The sequence below is a fragment of the Perognathus longimembris genome, chromosome 28, assembly GCF_023159225.1.
Source record: "Perognathus longimembris pacificus isolate PPM17 chromosome 28, ASM2315922v1, whole genome shotgun sequence".
NCBI classification, from domain to species: Eukaryota; Metazoa; Chordata; class Mammalia; order Rodentia; family Heteromyidae; genus Perognathus; species Perognathus longimembris.
Genome location: NC_063188.1, coordinates 7,041,368 through 7,047,367, shown reverse-complemented (window position 1 = coordinate 7,047,367; position 6,000 = coordinate 7,041,368).

The window sequence follows — 6,000 nt, the reverse complement described above, 5'->3', positions numbered from 1 at the left end:
AAATAAGCACTTTCATCACAATAATGGAAGAAGCTTTTTATTTTTTTTTATTATCATATGTTAATTGTACAAATAGATTTCACTGTGATATTTCCATATATCCACATAATGTATTTTGAGGACATTTTTCCTGTTATTTTTTTCTCACTTTTTCCTCTACCTAAAGAATGTTAACCAGTTTCATTACACTGTTTTCACATTTGCATATAAAATTCCTTGGTCATATTCACCCCACAATTTTTTTCTAATAAAAACTTCTTTCACTACCTTAAGGTATTACCTGTATCAACTATTTTTTTTTACTCTTTTCCAATTCCACTCCATGTAAATTCCACATGCTGACACATATGTCAACAGAAAATTATACTCAGCTTTTGACAAGTTACTGTTTAATAGCCACAATATTTGTCTTTATGATTGGACATGCAATAAACTCTTCTTGATTCTATGATTACATTTTCAATTTCGTTCCATTTTTATTCTTTTGGAACACTACTACAATGAACGTTTGGGGTCCGTTTTTACCTTTTGAAATTAGAGAAATCATGCAGTGGGAATAATTTTTGAAAGGCATACATCATCATATAGAACTTTAAAATAAATAATGATACATATAGCTCTTTGTTTATCTTACAGTATCATCCCATAGATATAGTACAATATTTTAAATGCTAATTTTTTGACCAACATTCATAATATGCATGAAATCATTTCCTTAAGGGCATAGCTATGTATGCAGCATATGGTGAAGAAAGAACAATAAAGTTTCAGTCTGCATAGAGTATTGCTGTTTATAAAGAAAAGATTACGTGTAGATGAATGGTGGAATAGAAACTCAGTGATCAAATATATTTCTATATGCCAATGGAGCAAATAATGAAATTATGTACATAATTCAAATCTGCATAGTTTATATTAATATAAATATTAAATATTTGATTTCTTACATGTTTCTCCTCTCATCAGCATAAATCTTGAAGTAATACAGTGTATTAAATATTACCTAATATGTGGTATAAGCAAACAAATAATTGAGAGGTAATAAAGACCTGTTAGAACTTCTAGTGTATATATATATATATATATTTTAATGTCAGTGACAGAGTTGAAGGGAGTAGGTTTGGTTTTGTCAGATGGCAGAAGGAAGGCAATTTCTAATATAGTCATTGTACTGCTTGCCATTCTGCTTTTATTTCAAACATTCAAGAGAGAAAGTAATGTTGTCAAAACAGCAAAAATTTTAACAAAATAGTGATTATGAGTTAAAGGTACCAAGATGTTAGTGAAAATCACAATAAATAGATATATGTTATAGCTATAGTTTATTTGCATTGTGTAGCTCCTTGGGGTTTACCAAAGACATTTGCAATCATATGTACTTTGACTTTTTGATGATACTGGATTTTAAACTCAGGGCCTTGTACTTGCTTGGCTTGTTTGGCTAGTGTTAGAGCACTTGTGCCACAACTTTTTTTACTAATGTATTTTACCTGTCTACTTATTATTTTGGAGGAGTCTCATAGATTTTCCTGTTCAGATTGGCTTTAAGCCTGTCTCCTAGATCTCATCTACTTGAGTAGCTAGAATTACAGATGTGAGCCACTGGTGATTTGCTTATTATTTGAATTTTTAGTGGAAAATATGACAAATGGACACCATGTATTTAAAGTGAATGTACCAGCTCATTATGCACCTCAAATCAGAATTCACATTAATGAGAAGGGTGATGAATTCCATTGAATAGCTTTCCCTGCCGACAACGATCTACCACAGAATTTATGATGCAACGTTTGCACTAGCTGGCAATTTCTCTACATATCACTGGTAATAAAATAGGCAAACTTAAATCTCTACAAGGAGCTATGAAAATGATAATCGTGACAAATTTCCTGAAAGGAGAACTTTAAAATGAGAAGAGATACTGGTGATTCTTGAGAAATGGAGAACTTACACAAGTTAACATGATCAATCTGAGTAAAGCCAAACTGCTGGAGCAATTTATTGTTACTATAGTTTACATTTTTTTCTACATGAATTATTATTTTCTTGTAGTTTCAAATACATAAGACTTCACTAATTTCATCACTAATTTAGAACATAACTTACATGCCACACTCTAAAGATATACCAGTAAGCATGACAACATCGTGTCTATCCATAACTATACCTATACTATGACAAAAAATTAAAAGAACCCATTATGATTGGTTAAACAATAAAAAAGGATAAAGTGATTTTATTGTCAAAAGACTTTATGCCAGATGCCCATGCTTTATGTCGCAAACCCTAGCTCCTCTGGAGGATGAGATTTGAGGATGTCAGTTCAAAGCCAGTATAGGCAGCAAAGTCTATAAGAGTCTTATTTCCAATTAACTACCAGGAAACCAGGAAACCAATTAACAAACCAGGAATGGAATGGTAGCTCAAAGTGGTACAGCACTAACCTTGAGCACAAAATATAAGGGAAAGTTGTGGGAGAATAATTTCTCTGACCAGTGGTGGACTTAGCCTCAGCACAGATATTCTGAAGCCTTATTAGCAAACTAATAGGCCAATGGGAAAACATCTCCATTAAAGAGTCTCCTGTGTTTGTTGGCCAAAGAAGCTACTTTGTCATGAGACTCTCCTCCCCTGTATAGAGCCTCCCTGGGGAGACTTGTTTGCCCAGCTGCTCCAGGAAAAACTTTTTACAGTAAATAGGGAGGTCAACTGAGGAAATAGTAGCTAGGTGACAGAGTTTTGCCTTGACTGGTTTGATCCTTTGTTGTAGTGTTGACCCTTTTGTTGTAGCGACATCCTTTGTAGTAGCGACATCCCTTGTAGTAGCGACATCCGCAACTTTTGTATTGATATGGATATCTTTCTGTATTAATTTTACTCTTGAAGTTGTGAATTGATTTCTAACCCTATATAAACCCTGGCCCTCCTAAAATAAAGGGTGCATTGGTCCACTCGCCTCTGCATCCCCCGTGTCCTGACTATGGTTGCAGTTACCCAGGTCCAACAGAACGTGTCCAGTCCCTGAGTTCAAGCCTCAGGGCAAGCACACACACACAATTAAAAAATAAATAAAATGAAGGAAGAAATAAATAGAGGAAATGCCCTATTCTAGAATTATGCAGAAGAAGATAACAACTTATTTCAGTGAGCATTGGCTAGGAAGAGTTATGTGAGAGTTTCTACCAAATTTATTATCTTCTAAATAGCAGTATAGGTCTGATATCCAATGCACCATTCTTTTTTTTTTTTTTTGCCAGTCCTGGAGCTTGGACTCAGGGCCTGAGCACTGTCTCTGGCTTCTTTTTGCTCAAGGCTAGCACTCTACCACTTGAGCCACAGCACCACTTCTAGCCTTTTTTATATATGTGGTGCTGAGGAATTGAACCCAGGACTTCATGTATATAAGGCCAACACTCTTGCCACTAGGCCATATTCCCAGCTTCTGCAATTCACCATTCTTCGTTGGAGAGGCTCAAACCAAGTCAAGTGTTTATGCACACTTCTCCTTTTCTCCAGGTCCATTTCTTCTGTGAACTTTCATGATAGCACTGATTGTTTCAGAGTAAAGGGTGGCAGCCAATAGATAATTTTAGCCACATCTATTTTATTAGCATGGCCACCAGAATCCCAAACAATTACAAATTATGTTGTTTGAAAGAATACAGACTACTTTAGAAGTCATATCTTGTATCAGGTTTCTTCTGATAAAGATGTATTTGAGAATCCTGATATTATAGAAATATATAATTGGCCTCCAACTAACTAGCTGAGGAATTGACAGCAATAGGAAAATCCCCTCAGGAACATGCAATGTGTGCTGATCGGTAGTTACAAGAGACTTTGGACTGTGCAAAGGCAGGTGGTCTTAGTCTGAAGGTTTTTAGAAGCAATGTCTACTTTTCATGTATTCCAAAAAAGAAGGGAATCATTTTCCATACAAGATAAGTATACTTTCTTAGAGCCAAGACAATCCATTTGGTTTGATTTGTCCTCCTGCTTGTACTTCAAATAGTAAATGCAACAATGGCTATTACTGTATCACTTCTAAGAAATGATTGTAATTAAGATTTTCTTGATAACATGAAATATTTTTATATATGGTAAGTAAGTCTAATAAGAGTATTAGAAAGCTACCTAAGTACCATGCAGAAAACAATACAGTTTCCAGTCAGGAGCAGACATGTAGTGTATTTTCCAGAGCCATAATGGACACTTTTCCAGTATCAAATCATCACACAGCTTAGCAATGGGCAAGCCAAGTTCTACTTGCTTTGGCTAATGGAAGTTGCAAATTCACATTAAAGACGGATCCTTCTTGTATTATACATATGTGTGTATGTGTTTGTGTGTGTATAAAACTAGTGTAATGCAACCTACTAAAGCCTGTTCAAAATAAGAGGGATAGAGCAAAACAGATTAAGAAAGAGTAATGTAGGTGGGTGAATTTACATATATACATACACACACATATAACTAACATAATGAAACATATCTGTACATTTGAGTTATACCAAAAAGATTTTATAGTTCTTTCTTGTGATATATACATATATATAGTCATTGTGAATGTTATTTATTGACAGAATCATAATTTGTTCTATGATTTAGTTTTGACTGCTAATCTATAATCAAATTTATTGAGTATTTACTTTGTTTTCCCAAACTAAGTGCAAATTTTTAATTATTTGTATCTTGTTTAAGAATATTTTTTTCTTTTTCTTTTTTTTTTTTTTTTGGCCAGTCCTGGGCCTTGGACTCAGGGCCTGAGCACTGTCCCTGGTTTCCTTTTGATCAAGGCTAGCACTCTACCATTTGAGCCACAGCGCCACTTTCTGGCCTTTTCTATATATGTGGTGCTGGGGAATTGAACCCAGGGCTTTATGTATACGAGGCAAGCACTCTTGCCACTAGGCCATATTCCCAGCCCCATATTTTTTTCTTGTACTGATTACCCAATGTCAGCTGACCTGAAAGCCTTTTGCTAGCTTTTTTGCAGTTAATGAAGACTGGCAAATCTATTGGACATTATGTTATTCTATCAGTTCTTTAAAAAAGTAAGACTCACATTATCATTACTGGTCCCTAGAGATTTAACTTCACAATTAATGCAAACTTCTGTGTAAATCTATTGTTTTCCTGAAAACAGACACCACACACGTCTTGAAACACCAAATATTTTAATTTAATGTATCCCAAAAGATGTGAGAGAAATACAATTTACAAATAAGATTTAAATATCCATATGTGTTTTTCAACATGATATATTTATTTCTTATAAGGATTCTTGACTTTATCTTTTTTAAAATTTTAGCTGTTAATTAATTTGTTTGGGACTCACAATTCCTCCTGTAAAGGTTAAAAAACACACTGTGCATGATTGTAGCTATTATTCATTTATTTAAAGTCTCCTCTAAACCTTGGAAATTCTGAACAATCCTTGGTGTGGTGGAGGTTTTTTGTGACCCGACAGAAAATATTTTCACCAGAATGCTTATAATATTATTCTAATGAACAATTTAGAAGATAATTAAGGATATACAGATTTGGTCTATTATAAATTATGACACAATTTAAAATTAACCTATGAACATAATTTATGGTATATTATCAGTTTTTGTCTTAGGGTATATTTTTATTTATAGTTTATAATCAATTTCTCCAATAGCAAACAGGAAATTTGTACTGGAGTATTTCTCTTCTCAATTCAAGTCATCTATGTCCACATATCTAATTTTCGTCTTTGTAGGAAATCATTTTTCCTTCACCACTTTTCATGGTAGTCAGTGACATCTTGAATCTTTACTCCAGTACTAAACCTCTCTGAATTACGTTTTTACCATAATCTTTTTCATTTCTCTGGTCCTTTGGCAATCTATCTGACATAGGCAATTTATATTTTTTTCTGCAACTGTCTATCATAGACAATTAACAAGAGATGTTTCTTCACTTTAGAAAATCTGCAGTTCCTATTTATCTTGGACTCTGCTGTCAGCACAAATT